The sequence below is a fragment of the Lutra lutra genome, chromosome 6 (assembly GCF_902655055.1).
Source record: "Lutra lutra chromosome 6, mLutLut1.2, whole genome shotgun sequence".
Lineage (NCBI taxonomy): Eukaryota > Metazoa > Chordata > Mammalia > Carnivora > Mustelidae > Lutra > Lutra lutra.
The window spans coordinates 2107288-2131158 of record NC_062283.1 but is presented as its reverse complement, the minus strand read 5'-3'; the positions used below and the strand labels follow the sequence as shown (position 1 = coordinate 2131158).

General features: G+C 43.1%; 1 long non-coding RNA gene and 3 other non-coding genes across 4 annotated transcripts; 1 reads left to right on the top strand and 3 right to left on the bottom strand.

Annotated features, from left to right (window-relative positions):
- Nucleotides 1-364: 364 nt before the first annotated feature.
- Nucleotides 365-468, bottom strand: TRNAL-CAA (transfer RNA leucine (anticodon CAA)). The gene is made up of 2 exons: nt 431-468; nt 365-407 (listed from the first exon to the last, which is right to left on the bottom strand). It is a non-coding gene; the product is annotated as a tRNA-Leu (tRNA).
- A 1372-nt stretch (nt 469-1840) lies between these two features.
- On the top strand, nt 1841-1913 carry TRNAK-UUU (transfer RNA lysine (anticodon UUU)). Its single transcript has one exon. It is a non-coding gene; the product is annotated as a tRNA-Lys (tRNA).
- Nucleotides 1914-3599: 1686 nt separating this feature from the next.
- LOC125102084 (uncharacterized) lies at nt 3600-22465 on the bottom strand. The gene is made up of 3 exons (XR_007128020.1): nt 22364-22465; nt 5470-5608; nt 3600-4824 (listed from the first exon to the last, which is right to left on the bottom strand). It is a non-coding gene; the product is annotated as an uncharacterized LOC125102084 (long non-coding RNA).
- On the bottom strand, nt 5415-5486 carry TRNAD-GUC (transfer RNA aspartic acid (anticodon GUC)). Its single transcript has one exon. It is a non-coding gene; the product is annotated as a tRNA-Asp (tRNA).
- Nucleotides 22466-23871: the final 1406 nt, after the last annotated feature.

Here is a 23871-nt window from a genome sequence, read left to right as displayed (position 1 = left end):
AATGCTCAAACCACCTGCCACTTAGCTCTCACAGAACAGTTGAAACTGGAAACGGGAACTTAAAACCCTTCCCTCATCTATATTTTAAGACCTACACTTTAGTACTGACCTATTACTATCCATATAGATATTTATAAACGTCATAAATGTCAAAAGGAAGAAGGAAAGAAAGAAAAAGAAAGCAGGGAGGAAGGAAGGGCAGGCGAAGGAGAAACACATCTGACCACCACCGGTTTGAGAAGGGTGAAGTGCGGATAGTAATAGGGAGGAAGGATAAGCTTCGGTGCCGCTGCCTAAAGAGGAAGTTGTGACTTAATTCTAAAAAGTTGCAGAATTGAACACGGCAAGAATAAAATCACCAGCCTGTCAGAAGCGGGATTCGAACCCACTCCACCTGGAGACCAGAAGCCCCGACTGCGGGAAGCGGGCGCTTGAGTCTGGCGCCTTAGACCACTCGGCCATCCTGACCCTCCTTTGCACAAACCGCTGAGCACTGGGGCTGAGATCCGCCTCCGGGGAGAGCCTGGCGCGGCCGGGAGCACCTGCGGCCGACTGCGCGCTCGGACCGCTGCCTCGCGCGGGGGAGAAAGGGGGGGTTTGCAGGAAGCCGGAGGCACACGGCCGCACAGGGAGAGGCGCGCAGAGCCGCGCGGTGAGGTTCGGAGGGCGCACAGCCCGGGAGGGGACGGGGAGAGGGGCTTACACGCCCCCTTTCCCAGCCCGTCCAAAGTATTCGAACTGTCCGTCCAAGAAGAGGAAGCTGGAAGGCTGGTTTATATATTTAGGTTAAGTCAAAGTGACTACATGTTTCCCTCCGGGATATAGGTTTGTCACAGTGTTTGTCATTCCTGAAATTCTGTGTGTAATTTACGTAATAAAATAACTCTTGCACATTATTTCGTGGTAGTTGGCATCGTGGGTACCGCATGAAGTCCATGCATTATTTTCTTCGCATTTGGTCAGAATTGCATTTGTCTTCATGAATAGAAAAACCAATAAAGACCAATAGAATAATGACTGACTCCGGAGAAAGTAGTCCTGGGTTAGAGCGTGCGGGGGCAGGGGAGGGTGTAACAGCTCCCCAAGGAACTAGGCGCTGGGGCCGCCTTCGGGGTGGGATTTTTGACCTCACGGTCTCTCTCTACAGGCGCTCAGAAAACGTTTCAAGAACCGGTAAATAATGAACCACGAGCCCTAGTTCCTCAACTGCCGGCCTTTCTTGTCTTGGAACGAGTTGGGGCTCACGATGAAACGTGGAGGAGAAAGCCAGAGGCGCCCTTGCACTCCCCCCTCCCACCGTAGCCCTAAAGAACGCAGACATGCCATTTCTGAAACCACCGGGAAAATCCCGAAGGGGACACCAGACATAATTCCCCGGCCTGTGTCAAGTTTATAACCTTCCTCTTCTGTCTCCATCTTCCCTTTCATTCTCTTGAAGTTGCTCCTCCATTACCACAACCGTTCCTAAAAGGGGTCGCCTGGTCCCGGTTTCCCCCACGGGCTAGTGAGGGAGCCTGCGCCGCGGCTCTTCCACCATCTGGGGAATAAACAGTGTCTCCGAGGGTCCTTCTGCCCAAACCCGCGAATCCCCTTCGGCAACGACTGACTCTAGAAAGAATCTTCATTCTCCCCGAAGCTGTGCGCCTGACTGGCTGTTGAAAGCATGTACAGTGTGGCCGTTACACCATCTGCTCAAGGATTCGATGACCCCGGTAACTGAGCCACACATTTGGAGGATCCTTGAAGTTCCTGAAACCTTGGTTCACTCCAGTCTCTCTGGTAACCCAGAGTGTATATGGAATTTAGTTATTTATGAGATAAATTAACGACCATCAGCAGAGCCTGGGTAGCTCAGTCGGTAGAGCATCAGACTTTTAATCTGAGGGTCCAGGGTTCAAGTCCCTGTTCAGGCGTTAAATGCACCTTTTATTTCAGCCACATGCAGAAGACCGTACATGTGGCCCAGAAGAACTCATTCTTTACAGACTTTCAAGCCTCGTCTGGCTTCATTTAATTATTCCTTCCAAGAACAAACTAAACCAGTCCTAGACTTTGCAAGGGAATTTGGAATCGTGGGTGATAGGAAGAAAGATAACAAGAAAAAACTCATCACCGAATTACTATGAATTCTGCACTTTTAAAATTCCCTCGCATATTGTGGGAGTGACTCCTTGGAAGGTGGGGTGCAATTTGATTAGATCCTACCAGAATAAAAACTGAAGGCAGTGATATCTGGGGGCTCCCCAGCTCTTTCACCAGATGGTGTTACACAAGTCTTACCCACTTTACCAAACATAGTTGATTAACTAAAATCCAAACACACTGAGATTGTGTTAGCCATCCACTTTGTGTTTTCATTAAAAAGCTCCCCTTCTCAGGGTGCCTGGCTGGCTCTGTCAGTAGAGCACTAGATTCTGGATCTGGGGGTTGTGAATTCGAGTCCCATTTTGGGTGTAGAGATGACCTAAAATAAAATCTTAAAAAAAAAAAAAGCTACTCTGTTTGGGATTTAAATATTTTGTAAAAGCTTCTTTGGCAACAAGGTTCTTTGTGTTTGTTCTCTGTCCAGTACTATAGATTTTTGTAAGATTTTAACTGGGTTTTGGACAAAAAAGTCGAGGTTTTTACCTGGTGGGTACTGTGTGTGCAAAGCAAGATTACATTTGCTTCATCATTGTTTCTCTCATCTCCACTATGTCATATATCCACAGGAGAACACCATGCCTATAAAGTTGTGGGGGTATCCCCCCCACTGCCTTAAACCAGACCGCAGAAATCCTCCAGCAGACAGGGCAGCAGAAGCCTCTGTAGATGTGCCTGCCATAGAAATGTCAAATAGCTCCTCAACAGAAACAGATATTAAAAGATCAAAAGTCTGCTGTTCTCCGGATCGAATTCTGGCCTGCTCTGGAGTCTTAATTCAGTTGGTAAAATGAGATCTCCCGGACAAGCTGAAGGAATCTACAGCTTCCACATCTCCCAAAAGTGTGGATCAATTACCTAGGGTCTCCTTCTGGGGCCAGAGCCCTTTCTCACTGAGCAGATCATTTAACCTCCACATTGTACATTTGCTGAACAGCGGGTTTACCACACAATTGCATGGGAAATGAAGGAGAAAGGTCGAGCTCAAACAAGCAGGTTCTGTATAGAAGTGTTTTCACTGGAGTCCATCAGCGATTGCAGAAAGCGGGTAGGTGGGCAGAGCAGAGGGGCCCTGGGACATCATTATTCTTATGGGGCACAAAGAACAGGACATGAGGTTCCTTTATGAACTTGACAAGAGATGAGTTCAGTGACTGGAGTTCATTTAATTATTCAGGAAAATAAAAGACAGGGAAAGAGCTAAAGGTCAAAATTACAAGGCAGGGCATATGAGTCCATTGCCCCCTTCGGAGTTTTCCCTGCACTTTTATAATTAGGATTCCACAGGTTCTCTACAGCCAGAAAAAAAGGGAGGTGGCACCTGCTTCAGAGGGCATCCTCAGCTGGAGAAGACCATTTCCCTCAGAACCCACTTCTCACTTCTCAGTAGGTGTTTCCTCTGCTCATTCTCCCCTCCTTCCTTTTCTCTACCTCTCTCCAGCCCCTCTCCCTTTCCCCTCTTCTCTCTTCTTTGCTTTCCTCTCTGTTACCCCTCATGTACCACCTAAAGTGTCTAAAGGCAAAGCGGAACGGAAATAAAACACGCCATCCCCACTGCGCCCTTTGGCATTCTGTGATGACTATATGATTTGGAGGAGAACCACGAAGTTATTTTTGTTGTTATATGATGAGTAGGTAGGTAAATGATGATCTAGGCTAGATCACTGGCGGGGGGGCTGTCAAATATGCTATACAAATAGTTTAGATTTTATATTAAATACAATAAACATTTGAATATGTTAATAACATAATCAGAATAACCAAGGACAGAGATCATGATTGAGATCACCTGGGAATTTTCAACACCTGTTGGAGGCTGGTTCCACCTCCAGACCTCCTAATTTACTTGGCATGGGATGCCACCCTCCGTCAGGTATTTTAGAAGCTTCTAGGTGACTCTAATGTACAGCAGCATTCTGACGTACATTGAGAGTTTTCCCAAGGGTGGTTGGTTCCTGTACAACCAACATCTCTCTGCTGGAGGAGAATGTGCGTTTGACAAAACACCCAAGTGATCCTGAAACACTTAAAGTGTGAGAGATACTGGCTTACCACACCTATCTCTGCTAATGCTTCCATATTTACTCAGTTTGAAACCTATATCACAACTTCTGTAAAGGTTCACCTGTGTCAGAAAAAAGCGTGTGTCTTACAGATGGACCACAGAAAAGTGCTGGGTGTCCTTTCCATGAAGTGAGGGACATTGTCTAATAGGCATTGGGAAATTGGTTCAAAGTGTGCACCTTTAACTGAATTTCTATTTACTAAACTATTCCAGAGTTTTGTATGGTAAAAGCTGACTTGTAGATAATTGATAGCAATGCAAATGGCATTTGTCCACAGCAATTCAAGCAAATTTTGCCCAACAAGAAAAAGATAATTTCAAGTATTATTGTCCTATAGACTGCTGACCAGTTCCCCATTGACTCGTTTATTAATATCTCCCCAAGAGTCATGAGGTCGACCTTGTTATCCTAAACGTACAGGTGAAGGGAGGGGACTGGGGGGCACAGCACCCTAAGACATCACCCACTATGGAAGCGATGCAGTGTCCAGCGTCAAACATAGATGCCCTTAATTGGAGGTGCTTAGAGTTTCCGCTACTCGTTCTTAAAATTATTTTGAGCCGTTTCATTTTCTTCGCAGCTCCACCGCAGGCAACTCTGAATGTCTTCGTGGAGACTTTTTTTAAAAATCGATCTTTCCTGAAAGCGAATTTGAACGAGTGCTGCCTAGAGCTTTGACCGCAAGGACGGAGAAATCATGGAGCAGGAGAGTCTCTGCCAGGAGTTCAAGTCCCACGACTGACACACCTGTAACCGGACGGGTGCGCGACCTCCCCACCCCCACCCCCGGAGGTTTCCTGTCACTCCCGCCCCTTGGCCTGCTCTGGACCTCTCCCCGGTCGCCCGCCCTGCCAGCCGCGCCGCGTGCTGCGCCCTGGGTGCTCCCTAGCACGCCCCGCCCCCATTCTCCGGTGCTTTCCCTGTCACGGCAGGGGGCAGTTCCGCTGGGCCAGCGACGGCAGCGGACAGCTGGCCGCGCGGAAGGACGCTCCAGACGCACTCGGACCGCCGGCACATCGTGGTTCCCCGCGCAACATCCTGCAGACTTTCTGGGGCGCAGTTTGAGTCCCCGAGGATCCCCAGCATGAGGGAATCTGCCTTAAAACAAACGATGGAATCGGAGCGGGAGGACCTGGTTTCTGGGGAACCGCCCCCGGGGAAGTTAGTTGCCCTGAAAAGGGCAGAGGCAAAAAGCTAGCCCAACCTCTCCCCGTCGGGGAATCGAACCCCGGTCTCCCGCGTGACAGGCGGGGATACTCACCACTATACTAACGAGGAGGACGTATAAGTGTCCTGAAAGTCTTGATTGCAGAGGACTCACATGTTCGGTCCTGACCTTTTTTTTTTTTTTTTTTTTTTTTTCTTTCTGTGCACGGAATTCCTGGGACATTCACTTATCTCTATAAGAGTCATTTGTTACAAGATTCTACAAAACAGATTCCACGAGACTTCGAAAATTGAAAAACGGCAGCCCACCAAAGACTAGACATTGCTGTACATAGTTTCATCACTCACAGCAAAGAAATGTTCCTGAACAGCAAGAAATGCATTAAACATTTTTTAAAAGCTCCCCCCAATCCCCGCTTAAAATAACTTTCCTCCTTCTTCACTTCAAGTTTATTTCTTATTTTAGATTTGCCTCAAGGGTCACCTTCCCCTGGGACGTTTTCACAGGCCATTATGAGTGAGATATACTTCCTCTGTTTCCCTTTGTCACTGTAAGAGCTGCATGTTACATGTGAATTTCTACATGGAATACAGGTTAATACCTTACTCTTAAAATCTAGGTCTTAGGTTTTGCAGCGTTGGCATTAAATGAGTTCTTATTTTTGTAGAGCCTTTTAGTTGTAGAAATGCCACTATTAGGAATATTCCTTAGTGAAATTCCAGCTCAGTTCCACAGGGGGCTTGATAGGAGACAGTCACCGTAGAAACTGGGGGTAGCAAAGAACTGGAGACATACTGGGTGTCCATTACTGAGATGAATGTGTACTGAGAGAAGAACGGTGTGTTTCCTGTGGCCTCGGAACAGATCACTACAAAGTGGGTTGGCTTAAAGCCACAGAAAGGTGTGATCTCTGGAGAGGAGCAGGCAGAGATCCAGACATCAGGCGCCAGGCTGTCTCTGAAGGCTAGGGAAAGATGCTTTGTTGGCTTCTTCCCAGCCCCTTGTGGCTCTGGGCCATCCTCCTGGCTCCCTGGCCTGTACCTATCCCAATCTCTGCCTCTGTCTCTGTGTGCCCTCTTTTATAAAGACACCAGCCACTGAATTTAGGGTCCACTATAATCCGGAATGAACTCATCTTAATTTAACTAACTACATCTGTAAAAACCATTTTCCAAGTAAGGTCACATTCTGAGGTTCTGGAAAGGCACAAATTTCCAGAGGATGCTGTTTAACTCCCTACAATTAGGAATAAAAGATCAAGTGTTTATACATAAACTTAGTTGATTTCACCAAAGTATGTACCAAGAGCCGGAAATATGCTGATAAAACTAGTTGTGGTGAAAGGGAAGGGAGGTGGGAAGAAGAGTGTAAAGTACTATGTTATTGTTGCTCAGACTAAGAAGCAGAAGAGACTGTCTAAAGAAAGAGGAGAACAAAGTTCTTAAATGACATAAGAAGGACCATAAAGAACAGTTAAAAATAGAAACCCTCTAAAAATATTTAAAAATGCAAAATGACAAAATAGCCTATTTTCAAGAAAGACATTAAAGATCTAAATAAATGGATAAGTATATAATTTTATGGATGAGGGACTTAATATCCCAATGCTATCATTTCTCCCCAAATTGATCTATGAATTCAATGTAATTCCAACATAAACTCCAACAATTTTTTTCAAGAACTTGATAAAATTTCCAAGACCTTGTAAAATCGTATGTAAGTGTATAGGGCCTATGATATCTAGGATGCTTTTACTAAAAGTAAGAAAAAGATTGCCAACAAGATTGCAGAACTTATTAGACACTTCAGGAATTAAAATATTACTATACAGGCACTGGCATTGAACCTCAAATTGGTTAAATAGGACAGTGAACTCAGAAGAGATATGTGTGTTCATATAATTTGGAATGTGGACAGTGGAGGCGTGTCAGTGCAGAGGGGTCCAAGCTATTTAATAGACGGAGCTAGGGGAAAATATTGTGTTCCCATGGATGGAAATATGACACTATATAAAAATATACACTAGAAAAATCAATGATATAAATGTCAACACCAAAATTTAAAACTGTCAGTAACATATATATGAATCAATCAGGGACCTGTTTATGCTGTCCTAGGTAATGATGTGGAGGATTTAGTATAGTAAAGTGGTTACGTTAATGATCGAAGAACTGATGTGATAGATGGGACAGAGACAATCTCCGTGGAAAGGCACAAAAGGCTTAAAGACCAGGTTACCTGGGAGAACTTGAAACTGTAACAGATGTGACTTGAAGGCATTTGATGCTTTGAGGAGATACAGCCAAGGGCAAGTGGTGGTGAGAACAAAGCCTGATTTCACTCTTGCTTCTTTCTTATCTCCATCCAAAGCCAAACACTTCTCATTTCCATCCAATGATTTGAACCCAAACAGAAGCCACCTGACTGAGCAAGTTGGGGAATGCGGCTTCCGTGGCCCAACTTCCTTGTGTTACAGAGCATGAATGAGCACTGGACACACGTCAGTCTGAGCACAGACATATGAGTTCTGCCCCTTTTGCTACTCATCATCCAATCTCAGCATTTTCCTAAAATGTAATTTACATTCAAAAAATGAATGCTCTGAAGATGGCAGAGGAGTAGCGACTGAGATGACATCAGGTCGCAGGAGTTCAGCTAGATAGTTCTCAAACCATTCCGAACACCTACAAACCCAACAGGAGATCGAAGAGAAGAAGAAAAGCAATTCTAGAAGCAGAAAGTTGACCACTTTCTGAAAGGTAGGATGTGCTGAGAAGCAAATCCGGAGCGATGGGAAGATAGACTGTGGGGGGAGGGGCCGGCTCCCGTGAGCGGGAGAGCAACAGAGTACAAAATCCAAACTTTCAGAAGTCTGCTCCACTGAGGGACATCGCTCCAGAGGCTAAGTGGGGGAGAAGCCCTCACTGGGACAGTGTGGTCTCAGGTCCCACAGGGTCACAGAAGGATTGGGGGTGTCTGAGTGTAGCAGAGCTCACAAGTACTGGAGAAGGGAAGCCGGCTACAGAGATGGAGCTGAGAAGTGAGTTCTCAGCTTGGGATTACCTTAAATTGTGATGCATGGCACAGTCAGGCCACTGCTCTTTGAGCAGGGACCCCACAAGTGGCAGATCCAGGGAGACACCCCTGGAAGAGCGATAGGGTTCTGCTGGGTTTGGAGATTCCAAATGGGGTGTGTACCACAGAGGGAAATGCTCAGTCACAGATCAGGTGAACCCAAGTGCAGCCAGAAACCAGGGAGATGAGAGGGATTGAACGCTTTTCTCCAAGAGCGTACTGAGGAGTGGGCCCCGAGCTCCCGGGAGGCCGCCATTTCAATCCCGTCCTCCAGAGCTCTATGGAAAGAAAGTGTTCAGGGAACAAAAGCTCTGAGAGCAAACCAAAGCAGATTACTTAGCCCAGCCCCTGGCAAGGGTGGCCCAATTCTGCCTCGGGCAAAGACATCTGATAATCACAACAGGCCCCTCCCCTAGAAGATCAGCAAGAAATCCAGCCAAGACCAAGCTCACTGATCAAGAAGAACAGCAGACTTCCAGAGGAGGGAAAAGCAAAGCATGGAATTCATGGCTTTCTCCCCATGATTCTTTAGTTTTGCAAAGTTAATTAAATTTCTTAAATTCTATTTTTTTCTTATTCTAATTTAACTTTGCCTCTTTCCTCTTTTAACATTTATTAACTAGTTTACCTTAACAATACCTTTCTAAAAAAATCTTATTATAATCATATTCTATCCTTCATTGTATCTAACTTTATTTTTTGTATACATATGGGGTTTTTTTTCTTCTAAAAAATTTTTGGGATACAATTTCTTCTAATAGATCAAAATATACCCTAAATATAGCACAGGGCTTTCTTCTAGTCTCCAGCCTGAGCAAATTCTCTCCAATTTCTTTTTCTTTTTCCAACCAACTTATCAATTCCTTTTTTAGAAATTTAAAAAAAATTTTTCATCTTTACAATCATATTCCATCACTTCATTGTGTTTACCTTATTTTTGTATATATTTAAGTTTTTCTTTCTTTAAAATTTTGAGAGGTAGTTTCTTCTAAGAGACCAAAATACACCAAAATCAAATGGGTGGCTCTGTTCTATTCACCAGTTTAAATATATATATATATATATATATATATATATATATGTAATTTTTTTAAACTTTTTACCCCCTTTCTTCTGCCCCCAATTTGGGATCTCTTATGATTTGGTTAGCGTACATTTTTCTGGGGTCTTGGCCACCCTTATAGTATTTTATTCTCTCGTTCATATATTCTTATCTGGATAAAATGACAAGATGGAAAAACTCACCACAGAAAAAAGAACAAGAGGCAGTACCAAAGGCTAGGGACCTAATCAATACGGACATTGATAATATGTCAGATCTAGAGTTCAGAATGATGATTCTCAAGGTGCTAGCTGGGTTCAAAAAAGGCATGGAAAATATTAGAGAAACACTGTCTGGAGAAATAAAAGCTCTTTCTGGAGAAATAAAAGAACAAAAATCTAACCAAGCTGAAATTTAAAAATCTGTTAATGAGGGGTAATAAAAAATGGAGGCTCTTACTGCTAGGATATATGAGGCAGAAGAGAGAAGTAGTGATAAGAAGACCAAATGATGGAGAATAAAGAAGCTGAGCAAAAGAGAGACAAACTACTGGACCATGAGGGGAGAATTTGAGAGATAAGTGATACCATTAAGACAAAACAATATTAGAATAACTGGGATTCCAGAAGAAGAAGAAAGAGATGGGGGGGAGATGGTATATTGGAATGAATTATTATAGAGAATTTCCCTACTATGGCAAAGGGAACAAACATCAAAATCCAGGAGGCACAGAGAACCCCCCTCAAAATCAATAAAAGTAGGTCCACACCCCATCATCTATTAGTAAAACTTATAAGTCTTAGTAACAAAGACAAAATCCTGAAAGCAGCCCAGGACAAGAAGTCTGTAATGTAATGTAATGGTACAAATATTAGATTGGCAGCAGACTTATCCACAGAGACCTGGCAGGCCAGAAAGAAGTGACATGATATATTCAGAGTACTAAATGAGAAATCATGCAGCCACGAATACTACAACCAGCTAGGCTATCATTGAAAATAAAAGGAGAGATAAAAAGCTTCCAGGACAAACAAAAACTAGAAGAATTTGTAAACACCAAACCAGCTCTATAGGAAATATTGAAAGCGGTCCTCTAAGCAAAGAGATAGCCTAAAAGTAGTAGACCATAAAAGAACAGAGACAATATACAGTAACAGTCACCTTACAGGGAATACAATGGCACTAAATTAATATCTTTCAATAATAACTCTGAATGTAAATGGGCTAAATGTCCCATTCAAAAGACATAGGGTATCAGAATGGATAAAAAAACAAAACCCATCAATATGCTGTCTACAAGAAACCCTTTTTAGATCCAAAGACACCTCCAGATTTAAAGTGAGGGGGTGGAAAACAATTTACTATGCTAATGGACATCAAAAGAAAGCTGGGGTGGCAATCCTTATATCTGGTAAATTAGATTTTAGGCCAAAGACTATAATAAGAGATGAGGAAGGACATTATATCATACTCAAAGGGTCTGTCCAACAAGAAGATCTAACAATTTTAAATATCTATGCCCCTAACATGGGAGCAGCCTACTATATAAACCAATGAATAGCAAAATCAAAGAAACACATTAACAATAATACAATAATGGTAGGGGACTTTAACACCCCTTCACTGAAATGGACAGATCATCCAAGCAAAAGATCGACAAGAAAATAAAGGCCTTAAATGACACACTGGACCAGATGGACATCACAGATATATTCAGAACATTCCATCCCAAAGCAACAGAATACACATTCTTCTCTAGTGCACATGGAACATTCTCCAGAATAGATCACATCCTGGGTCACAAATCAGGTCTCAACTGGTACCAAAAGATTGGGATCATTCCCTGCATATTTTCAGACCACAAAGCTCTTAAGTTAAAACTCAGTCATAAGAGGAAAGTTGGAAAGAACCCAAATACATGGAGGCTAAAGGCCATCCTATTAAAGAATGAATGGGTCAACCAAGAAATTAAAAAAGAACTGAAAAATTTCATGGAAACAAATGATAATGAAAACACAATGGTTCAAAAGCTGTGGGACACAGCAAAGGCAGTCCTGAGAGGGAAGTATATAGCGATACAAGCCTTTCTCAAGAAACAAGAAAGGTCTCAAATACACAACCAACCCTACACCTAAAGGAGCTAGAGAAAGGACAGCAAAAAAAAAAAAAAAAAAAAAGCCTAAACCCAGTAGGAGAAGAGAAATAATAAAGATCAGAGCAGAAATCAATGAAATAGAAACCAAAACAAAACAAAACACAAAAACAACAACAGTAGAACAAATCAACAAAACTAGGAGCTGGTTCTTTGAAAGAATTAATAAGATTGATATACCCCTGGCCAGACTTATCAAAAAGAAAAGAGAAAGGACCCAAATAAATAAAATCATGAATGAAAGAGATCACAACCAACACCAAAGAAATACAAACAACTATAAGAAATATTATGAGCATCTATATGCCAGCAAATTTGACAATCTGGAAGAAATGGATGCATTCCTAGAGACATATAAACTACCAAAACTGAACCAGGAAGAGATAGAAAACCTGAACAGACCCATAACCAGTAAGGAGATTGAAGCAGTCATAAAAAATCCCAACAAACAAGAGCCCAGGTCCAGATGGCTTCCCAGGGGAGTTCTACCAAATATTTAAAGAAGAATTAACACCTATTCTTCTGAAACTGTTTCAAAAAATAGAAATAGAAGTAAAACTTCCAAACTCATTTTATGAGGCCAGTATTACCTTGATCCCAAAACCAGACAAAGACCCCATCAAAAAAGAGACTTACAGACCAATATCCTTGATGAACACAGATGCGAAAATTCTCACCAAAATACTAGCCCATAGGATCCAACAGTACATTAAAAAGATTATTCACCACAACCAAGTGGGATTTATTCCAGGGCTACAAGGTTGGTTCAACATATGCAAATCAATCAATGTGATACAATACATTAATAAAAGAAACAACAAGAACCATATGATACTCTCAATAGATGCTGAAAAAGCATATGACAAAGTATAGCATCCTTTCTTGATCAAAACTCTTCAAACTGTAGGGATAGAGGGTACATATCTCAATATCATCAAACCCATCTATGAAAAACCCACAGCGAATATCATTCCCAATGGAGAAAAGCTGAGAACTTTTCCGCTAAGTCAGGAACACAGCAGGGATGTCCATTATCACCACTGTTACTCAACATAGTACTAGAAGTCCTAGCCTTAGCAATCAGACAACAAAGAGAAATTAAAGGCATCCAAATCAGCCAATAAGAAGTCAAACTATCACTCTTCGCAGATGATATGATACTTTATGTGGAAAACCCAAAAGACTCCACTCCAAATCTGCTAGAACTTGTACAGGAATTCAGTAAAGTGTCAGGATATAAAATCAGTGCACAGAAATCAGTTGCATTTCTATACACCAACAACAAGACAGAAGAAAGAGAAATTAAGGAGTCAATCCCATTTACAATTGTACCCAAAACCATAAGATACCTAGGAATAAACCTAACCAAAGAGGCAAAGAATCTGTACTCAGAAAACTATAAAGTACTCAAAAAAGAAATTGAGGAAGACACAAAGAAATGGAAAAAATTCCATGCTCATGGATTAGAAGAACAAATATTGTGAAAATGCCTATGCTACCTAAAGCAATCTATATGTTTAATGTAATCCCTATCAAAATACCATCAATTTTTTCCAAAGAAATGGAACAAATAATCCTAAAATTTATATGGAACCAGAAAAGACCTTGAATAGCCAGAGGAATGTTGAAAAAGAAAGCCAAAGTTGGTGGCATCACAATTCCAGACTTCAAGCTCTATTACAAAGCTGTCATCATCAAGACAGTATGGTACTGGCACAAAAACAGACATAAAGATCAATGGAACAGAATAGAAAGCCCAGAAATAGACCCTCAACTCTATGGTCAACTAATCTTTGACAAAGCAGGAAAGAATGTCCAATGGAAAAAAGACAGTCTCTTCAACAAATGGTGTTGGAAAAATTGGACAGCCACATGCAGAGAAATGAAACTGGACTGTTTCCTTACACCATACACTAAAATAGACTCAAAATGGATGAAAGACCTCAATGTGAGAAAGGAATCCATCAAAATCCTTGAGAACACCACAAGCAGCAACCTCTTCGACCTCAGCCGCAGCAACTTCTTCCTAGAAACATTGCCAAAGGCAAGGGAAGCATGGGCAAAAATGAACTATTGGGACTTCATCAAGATCAAAAGCTTTTGCACAGCAAAGGAAACAGTTAACAAAACCAAAAGACAACTGACAGAATGGGAGAAGATATTTGCAAACGACATATCAGATAAAGGGCTAGTATCCAAAATCTATAAAGAACTTAATCAAACTCAACACCCGAAGAACAAATAATCCAATCAAGAAATGGGCAGAGGACATGAACAGACATTTCTGCAAAGAAGACATCCACATGGCCAACAGACACATGAAAAAGTGCTCCACATCACTCAGCATCAGGGAAATACAAATCAAAACCACAGTGAGATCCCACCTCATACCAGTCAGAATGGCTAAAATTGACAAGTCAGGAAACGACAGATGCTGGCGAGGATGCAGACAAAGGGGAACCCTCCTACACTGTTGGTGGGAATACAAGCTGGTGCAGCCACTCTGGAAAACAGCATGGATGTTCCTCAAAAAGTTGAAAATAGAGCTACCCTATGACCCAGCAACTGCACTACTGGGTATTTACCCTAAAGATACAAATGTAGTGACCCCAAGGGGCACATGCACCTGAACGTTTATAGCAGCAATGTCCACAATAGCCAAACTATGAAAAGAACCTAGATGTCCATCAACAGATAAATGGATAAGACGATGTGGTATATATACACAATGGAATACTATGCAGCCATCAAAAGAAATGAAATCTTGCTATTTGCAACGACGTGGATGGAACTAGAGGGTATTATACTGAACGAAATAATCAATCAGAGAAAGACAATTATTATATGATCTCCCTGACATGAAGAATTTTAGAGGCAGAGTGGGGTGTTTGGGGGGTAGGGAAGGAAAAAATGAAATAAGATGGGATCAGAAGGGAGACAAACCATAAGAGACTCACAGAACAAACTGAGGGTTGCGGGGGGAGGGGGGTATGGAGAGGGTGGTTGTGTTATGGACATTGGGGAGGGTATGTGCTATGGTGAGTGCTGTGAAGTGTGTAAGCCTGATGATTCACAGACCTATACCCCTAGGGCTAACAATGCATTATACGTTAATTAAAAAGAAAACTAGGGGCGCCTGGGTGGCTCAGTGGGTTAAAGCCTCTGCCTTCAACTCAGGTCATGATCCCAGGGTCCTGGGATTGAGCCCCACATTGGGCTCTCTGGGCAGCGGGGAGCCTGCTTCCTCTTCTCTCTCTCTCTGCCTGCCTCTCTGCCTACTTGTGATCTCTGTCTGTCAAATAAATAAATAAAATCTTAAAAAAAAAGAAAACTAAAACAAACAAACAAAAAACAGAGTGCTCTGTCCACATGAAGAGATCCCCAAATGCTTCCAAAATAGAAAAGCATAGTACCATCATTCCTTTGGAAAGAGGGGAGAATTGGAAGGATCCAGCCCCCACATCTAATCACACTGGCCCCCGTTCACTGAGAACCGAAGCCAAGGAGATGACGAAGCTACTGCAGGAGATGGTGCCCTAAGCAGAAAGGGAAGGGTCGAAATTACCTGGCTACGCTGTCCCTCTTCTGCTCTGATCTCCCACCAGTGCATTTTATTCACTAACCTAAACTGCAGACAGGTGGGAAGGTGGTTTGGGACATGCAGCCTGAGGAGTGGAGCCCTCTTGATATAAAGTAGTACAGAAGGAGGGGGAGGAAAGATGAGGATCCACAGATAAGTGAGGGCCACCTCATGAGAATGTGCATTGGAACAGCAGAGGTTGGAAAGACTGGTAAAATATGACCCAGAAATGCTACAAGGTTCTAGAAAGCTTTGACAGGTTTGTGCATATGAAATGAAGTTTCTTTTAATCAAATTATCACTTAGAATGAAAACACAAGTTACACTGAGAAAGGTTAACTGCAATTCAAATAACCAAATTGCAAGAAACTGAAGAGAAAAAGAAAAAAATGTATCAAGAACTCCCACATATGAAAAAGTCAAGCACATCAACCCAGTCAAATAAATAAGTAAACCAGAATTCAGGAGAACATTCAAATGTATAAATCCAAACATATGTAGAGATGTTGTTCAACCTCACTGTGACACAAAAATTGCAAGCTATTCCTCAATAAACTTCTTTCCACTTGATAGGATAAAAATTCAATGGACAAAAATAACAATAGTTGGAGAGGATTTGAATAAACAGTATCCCTTTATACACAGCCCAAAGAGACCATGATGGTTAATTTCAAGTGTTACTTTGCCTGGATCACAGGGTACCCGGATATTTGGCTAAAGATTGTTTCTAGGTGTGTCTGTGAGGGTGTTTTTGGATGAAATTAGCACAGATTCACTAAGGTCTTTTGCCCTTGACAGTGTGGATGGGCACCATTCAAGCCCTTGAGAATCTCAGTAGAACACAAAGACAGAGAAAGAATTCAGCCCCTCCTCCCTCTTGGCTCAAGCTAGAAACATGGATCTTATTCTGCCTTTGGCACTCCTGGTTCTCAGGCCCTTGGAGTCAGATTGAATTACATGAGGCAGAATGTTATGGACTGAATGTTTGCAAACCACAAATTCATGTTGAAATCTTGATCTCCAATGTGATGTTACTGGGAGGTGGGTCCTTGGAGAGATGATTATGTTATGAGTTAGTCCCTACTGAATAGGATTAGTGCCCTTTAAAGGAGATCCCAGGGAGATCTCCTGTCCTTCTGCCCCACGAGGACTCAGGGAGAAGACAGTGGCTTATGAACCAGGAAGCTCTCATCAGACACCTGACGCTGCCAGACCCTTGATGTCAGACTTCCCAGTCTCTAAAACTGAGAAATAAATTTCTGTTTATAAGCCACCAAATCTATGATCATTTGTCCCGGTGGCCCTGTTTTGGAACCTAGACTGGATCCTGATGGAAGTACCAAGCGACACTTGGAGATTTTGGAGGATTAGAATTTTATTTAACACAGGCAGGTTCAGAGGAGACCATTCTCCAAAGGTCTGAGTCCTGAGCATGAGCAGGGAGGGGAATTTATACCCTTCTACTTCCACATACTTGGTACTTTTGGCGTGTGTGGGAAACAGGGTAGGAAAGAAGAACCTGGAAGGGCTTTGAGACAGGGACTGGTTTGCTGGTTTGGTCGGCCATCTTAGAGTACAGTTTTTCCCTATCATTCCCCTCTTTGATGTCCCTTTAAACGCCTGGTTTAGAGGGCATCATTATCATCTATTACGATGGCCCTGCAAGCCTAGTATTTGGACAGTGAGTGGTTTGCCCGGTAACAGTGTTTTCTATGAGTTTAGCAATCCATCTTAAGGTTCCTAAGGCTGCCCAATAAGCAATAACAATAACAAGTTTCTGGGAGAAAGTCCAGTCAGAAGGGGCAGCAATGTAAAGTCCAACTCCTGAGGTGAGGGTGTTGGTGTCATGGCCACAATAGCCAGGGACCACGGTGAACAGATGTCCATCAGTCGGTGGGGTCTCATCAAAGGTGGAGCTGGGCAGGTCTGTAGGATCTGGTTGGGCTTTCCACTGTGTGATTCATCCAACTGGTGAGGGCCTAAGACACCTAAGACCCTGAAGGTGGTAGGGGTGGTTAGAACAACAGTGTGGGGCCCGTCCACCATGGTTTGAGGGGTCCGTTCTAAAGCTTCTCGGGAGATGCGCCTTCAAGTTTTTCCAGGGCTTGGAGGTGTTGGGACACTTCTATGTTTCCAATCTGTCCGCGGTCTCCTCTAAGCCTACTTACTACCGGGGGTGGCCTGCCATAGAGTCTTTGAGGTGAATTATAGCTGCAGCAATCTTTTACATCCAGTTGGCTAGAATAAACAGTACCAATGACCCCCAACTTTATGCTCTATAGAAGTACGACATTCAGGTCCAGGCACAAGGGTGGCTGGATTTAAAGTCTGACAGGTTTTAGGGATTATTTCAGGCATATCTATCAGTATAGCCTGGTATTTAATAAGTTGGCCTCCATCATCCATTGACGGCCTTTGGTTTCTAAGACACTTTGGACCTGATGTGAAGTCATTACAGTCAGGGGACGTCCCATAGGGAACTTTGAGGCTCTTTTTACCAGGAGCACTGTTGTATGCTTAGAAAGCCTTTGTTTACAATTGTATCTCAATAGAGGTGGCTTCTAGGATAAACATAACTCAAAAATACCATTAAGATCTTTGTTTGAGGTATTAACATTCTAATTACAAAAGATCACTGGCAAGTGGGAGAGAACTTATCTCAGGAGATAAGGTTACCCCAAGTGCATTACTCAACCAATCATAAAGAAAGTGGTATTATCCTTTATCTCCACAAGTCCATAGTTAACCCTATGGAGTAGGGTATGCTCTGGCTTTTAGGGAATGATTTCATTATCCCAGTCACACAGAATTGGTCAAGGTGATAACTTACACAATTGTTGGGGAATCAGTCCCATTTTCCAGTTGTTTAATCACGTGCCATGGGGTCCTGTTATTATCTCCACAGAATAATAAGCAAGAAGATTGTTTATGTATGAGTTACTCTGGTAATTTCTCTGAAGTTTACCTCAAGTTGTCTAGCTGAGGTAAACAACAAACATTTAGAGACAATCAAATCTAGAATTCAACATCCACAAATGTGGGTATTATTGAAACAATTTTTCTCTCTAAAATAACCTTCATTTCCAGAGATAGCCAAATCAAGACTAATTTACTTGAGAAACAAGTCCAGTCTAACCAACCTCGCCTAATTATTTACATAAGCTCAGCAAGAACAGTGAGTGATCATATAGATCTTTTAGAATCTGCTTTGCTGGAACTTTATAAGGAATCTCTAGGTTGAACTTTTAGTAGCCTCTCCGGGCCAGAAGCCAAGCCATGTCCCAAGCCATGTACTTGCCATCAGACATGCCTGCAATAACTCTTAAGATTTGGGCAAATTCCTCTTCATGAAGTCCCCAAAATATCCTGAGGTTCCTGTACCTGCCAGGAAGTGACATTCTTTACTCACCTGGTGAGGCTGCTGGGAACTCTGTAAGCACGGTATCAGGCCAACAGTTCCAAGGGGCTTTATGACTCCAGTTTCACAAAGTCAACCTTAGCTCCTTAAAGCTATCTGGTCATATCTGAATCTATGCATGTCTTTCTCAAATATGACATTCCAGTCAAAGTCTTGGTAAAATAACCCATGTTTCCAATGTCGTTGCAAGAAGAACAGATTCTTACTGAACTTATGAAAATGACTAGGACTGCCATGGAAGAAGGAATAATTACTGAGACCCTTTGAGTTTCAGAGGGTTCAGATAGGGAGAAAAGTTGAACGCTTTAATTTGCTTACAAATGATTATTTCATCATGTTTCTGTAGGTCATAGAAATCTTACATTTCCTTAATCAGGAAGAGTGAACATTAAGGAACCAGCAATGTTTTTCAAACAAGCATCACAAAACTGTAATCATCTTTTTAGTTCATTTAGTCCCATGTTATTGATTCTTGTTCGGTGTGAATACAGCTTCTTAGTTCTGGAAGTTCTTACTCATTTCAGTTTTAGGATTTTTAATATACTGAATACCTGTATCTGTCCTAAAAGTCCTTTATATGAATCTCTTTGAAGGTATAACTCACTTTATAAGAGAGTTAAAATAATTATAAATGACCAGCTCAGAAAAGACATGGTTAATGATCTGATAGGAGAGTTCACTATGATACAATTAGACAAGGAAACTCAGTTATTCTGTGATACATAACACTTCAACAGCCAGAAACAGAACGTTAAATACCAAACAAGCAAGCCTAATTAGTCAACAAGACTTTGTTAATGATTTAAATGTTAGGGAAGTTTGTTAAAAATTAGAAAGTTTTAAAGTGCATGCCTACATAGCATTAGGGATGTTAAAGACCTGATAAACTCAAGACACAGAAACTGGTTTTTCTAAGCAGGCAGAGAGAAAACAACTCTTTGCATTTTCTTATCAAGAGCAGACCAACAATTGAGAATACTTTGTCTTTTTGAAAAGAGAGAAAACCAACTTTCTACACCAGTGTCTTTTTAAAATTCATTTCAATCTTAGTCCATCCTGACCACACCTAAAATTCATTTCCAAAGATATCTCATCACAAACTTTCTACAACTTTCCTTTGCATTCAGGTTTTGTCCCAAGCCATTTCTTTCCAAACAACTATCTCATTTAGGACAAAATTACCTTCTCTTACCTTCAACAAAATGCATGCCCATTCCTTATCTTTCTTACATATCTCCTACTTTTCCACATACAGGGTTGATTCCCTTATTTCCATCAGGTTTAGTTGCAGTTAGCAGGATTTTGCCCTCTTTAGAAACCTTAATATCCAGTGAAGACTAAGGAGTAACCAATTGTGAACTGTTACACCAGAATTCTTAAATGGCAAATCTGTGAATCAGTTAAGCACAAAACATGTTTACCAACAGATTTAAATATCCTTAGTTCTTTGCAGTAAGCCAAAAGGACAAATCTATGTCCAGTAATCAATGCTTTAGCACTTTATCCCATTTGGAAAAGACTTAGATGTCCAATAAATTTAATTCCATTTGTCATCCAACCAAAACTTTAACGTTGAACAATTACCCATGAAATTACCCAACAATTACCACTTTAACAATTACCCATGAAAACTTTAATGAGACAATTGACCATTTTAGTCATCTTTTTACTAACAACCCAACAGAGGTAACATGAGATTATTTGACCTTCAGTAAACCTTGACAGAATAAAAGTTTCACGTTTACCACTGATAATTTAAAAGACACATCTGGGGGCACCTGGGTGGCTCAGTGGGTTCAGCCTCTGTCTTCAGCTTAGGTCGTGATCTCAGGGTCCTGGGATCGAGCCCTGCATCTGGCTTTCTGCTCGGCACGGAGCCTCTCTGCCTGCCTCTATCCCTACTTTTGATCTCTCTCTCTGTCAAATAAATAAATAAAATCTTAAAAAAAAAAAAAAGACACATTTGTCTGAACTAAACCAACAAACTTAGTTTAAATGCTGAATTACGTTCCACCAGGATCTTCCCCATGGTCAATTTTCACCTGAGATGCGTGGGGGAATCTGGAGGGGGTGGTGTTAGGTCCTGGGGGTGCTCTTCTTGCTCCCTGACAATGAAGGGAGGAGTCGTGGTGCTTCAGGCACTGAGGATGGTCTAGAAGCCAGTAATGCAGGCCACACCCAAGGTGGTGCAGAAACAGGAAAACCGGGATGGGGAGGCAGAAGAGACAAAGTGCCACCAGAGGGCAGAAAAAAGTTTCCAGGCTCAGGAGATCATCAGTTCCAGAGGAGCAGATGCCATGTTTTCCCGCCAACAAGTGGGTGGCATGATAGACAATCCAAATCGGGCCAGAGAGGACAGGGAATTTCCCCGAAACAAAGGAGTTTTGGCAGCTGCTTGGAAATATTCTTTAAAGTTCCCATCCTGAAGGACATGTGGGATCGTGACCTGGAGCAGAAGGCAGATACTTTACCAACTGAGCCACCCAGGTGCCCCCACCCCCCGCCACGTTCTCTTAAGGGTAGATATGAGAGCTCTTGTTATTTTACATCCTGTTTGTGTTTGTCTGGATCAAGTTTCCTGTGGGCTGTCCGAGCTGCTAAATCGGGTATCTCCCCACACATGCCACTTACAAGAAGCAGGAACACTGACTTCCTGCAGCTCAGCTTTAAGGCTCTGGCTCAAAGGACTGTGGTCCCCACACTTTCCGATGGGTTCATCTTTGTCCAGAGCTCATCTGCCGCCCCTGATGGCCCCGGGCAGGGCCTCCCTGATAGCCTTTGCTTCCTTACAGGCTTTGGGTTCTTTTACTAGGGTTACAAACGTCCAACTTTGGTCCTTCCTATTAGCATAGAATCAGACCCATGGGGGCAGAGTTTGGGCTATCTGAAGCCAAGAATTAATATATGGAAATTGGTCAGGGTGTCTGGGAGTCCTGGCCATAATTTTGTAAATGACCTGGACACTGGGTAGGTCTTAGGGCACTCTTGGAGGGCCAGTTGACCCCAAAGGTGGCCCATTCCAATTCACATAATGTGCCTAATTTTCCAGATGCTTTGATCCCATAGTCTCCTGAGAATCGCTTCTTGAAATTTTGAGCGTACAGTCTAAGACCGTTTGTTTTGAAGAGCCTCCACCATGATGAGCAGGGAGGCTCCCTTGGCCACCCTGTGTATTCCCTCCCTGTGTCACTGTCACTCTCCTCCGAAGGAGAGACCACTCAGATGCCCCCCAGTCTGCCATCCCAGAGGATTACCTGGGTGCCTCTTAGCCTTAGCGAGTCCGTATGAACCCCAGACTGGCACCCCAAAGGGGCTCGCCTTAGACCCTATGAGGTCACCACGGAAGCAGGTTAGGGCCACTCGGGATCTGTAGGCTTCTGGGGACCCTAAGGGTGCCCGCCGGTGGAGCCACAGAATCAGTCCGCCCGACAAGCCAGGTCAAACTGCACATTCACTCACGCATTCACACCGAAGTTATTACAGTTCCTCCCCCCAGGAGGCCCGGACCTGTGGAACTCCTTCCGGAAATTCCTTCCTATCGCCCCTTATGGGCGAGGTGTTCCTGACCTGAAGGACCTGCCCCCTGGGAGGCCCTACCTGTGAGACCTCTAAGAGGTCTCTGGGAGGTGGTCCGTCTCCCCTTCCACCCTCAGGGGTGGGCCTGCTGGGTCCTGGGGCTCCAGGCCTCACCGGAATCCGATGTCGCGACCAGGTCCTCACCTGCCAAGTCTCCTTTGAGTCCGCGTGGGAACAGCGTGCCGGCCGGAGCAGGAGACTGACGGGAACCCGCCAGGGCGCGGGAAACTGCCGGAAATGAGTCAGGGCGCGGGAAACTGCCGGAAATCAGCCAGGTGCGCCTTCTCCTTTACGACCTCCGGCGGTGCCCCAAGCGGGTCAATCCAGCGGTGACCCAGCTGGTCAGGACACCAAGTGTTAAGGAACCTGGCCTGGATCCTGACGGATCCTGACGGAAGAACCAAGTGGCTCTCGGAGACGCTGGAGGATCGCAGGTTTATTTAACACTGGTGGGCTCAGAGGAGACGGTTCTCCACAGGTGTGAGCCCCGAGCACAAGCAGGGAAGGGGATTTATACCCTTCTACATCGCATACTTGGTACTTTTGGGGTAGGAAAGACGAACCCGGAAGGGCTTTGAGACGGACTGGAATTCCCTTGCTGTCCTGGTTGGACAGCTTAGAGTACAGTTTTTCCCTGTCACCCCCAATGGCCTAAGACAGGGGCATACCTTTTTACAACTTCGGAAAAAACAGTTTGTCATCACCTCAACTAGTTAAACATTTACATGACCTAGCAAATCAGCAATTTGTCTTCCAGGAAGGTACTCACAAGATATACCTGCACACTTTGCTTTCTTGAGCTTTGCTTTACTGCCTTTATTGTTACTTACAAACTGCAGGTTTGCGGCACCCCTGCACTGAGCAAGTTTGCCAGCGCCATTTCCCCAATGGCATTCGCTTACTTCGTGTCCCCGAGTCACACTTTGGTAATTCTGATGATATTTCAAACTCTTTCATTATTATTATATGTGTGGTGGTGATCTGTGATCAGTGATCTTTGCTGTTACTGTTGTAATTGTTTTGGGGTGCCATGAACTGTGCCCAAATCAGAGCGTGAACGTAATTCATAAATGTTGTATATATTCTGACCATTCTACCGGCTGGCTGTTCCCCATCCCTCTCCTTGGGCCTTTGTATTCCCTGAGACACACCGATATTGAAAGTAGGCCAGTTAGTAACTCTATAATGGCTTCTAATTGTTCAAGTGAAAAAGAGGAATGGCGTGTCTCTCACTTTAAATCAAAAGCTAGAAGGGGTCAAGTGAGGAAGGCATGTTGAAAGCCGAGACAGCTGAAAGTCAGGTCTCTTGTGCCAAACAGTTGGCAAGCGGTGAACACAAAGGAAAAGTTCTTGAAGGAAATTAAAAGTGTTATTCCAGTGAATACATGAATGATAAGAAAATGAAACAGCATTATTGCTGATACGGAGAAAGTTTGAGTTGTTTGGAAAGAAGATCAAACCAGCCACATCCAGAGCTGGAACCTCATCCAGAGAAAGGCTTTGAGTCTCCAATTCTAGGAATGTTGTTCCTGAACTATTTATCAAAAAGTCTATCTTTGCACCCATGGTTTGAAATGCATTCTTTATCATATACTAAATGTCCTTATGTGATTTGGTTTATTTCTGGACTTTGTATTTTCTTGCACAGAGTT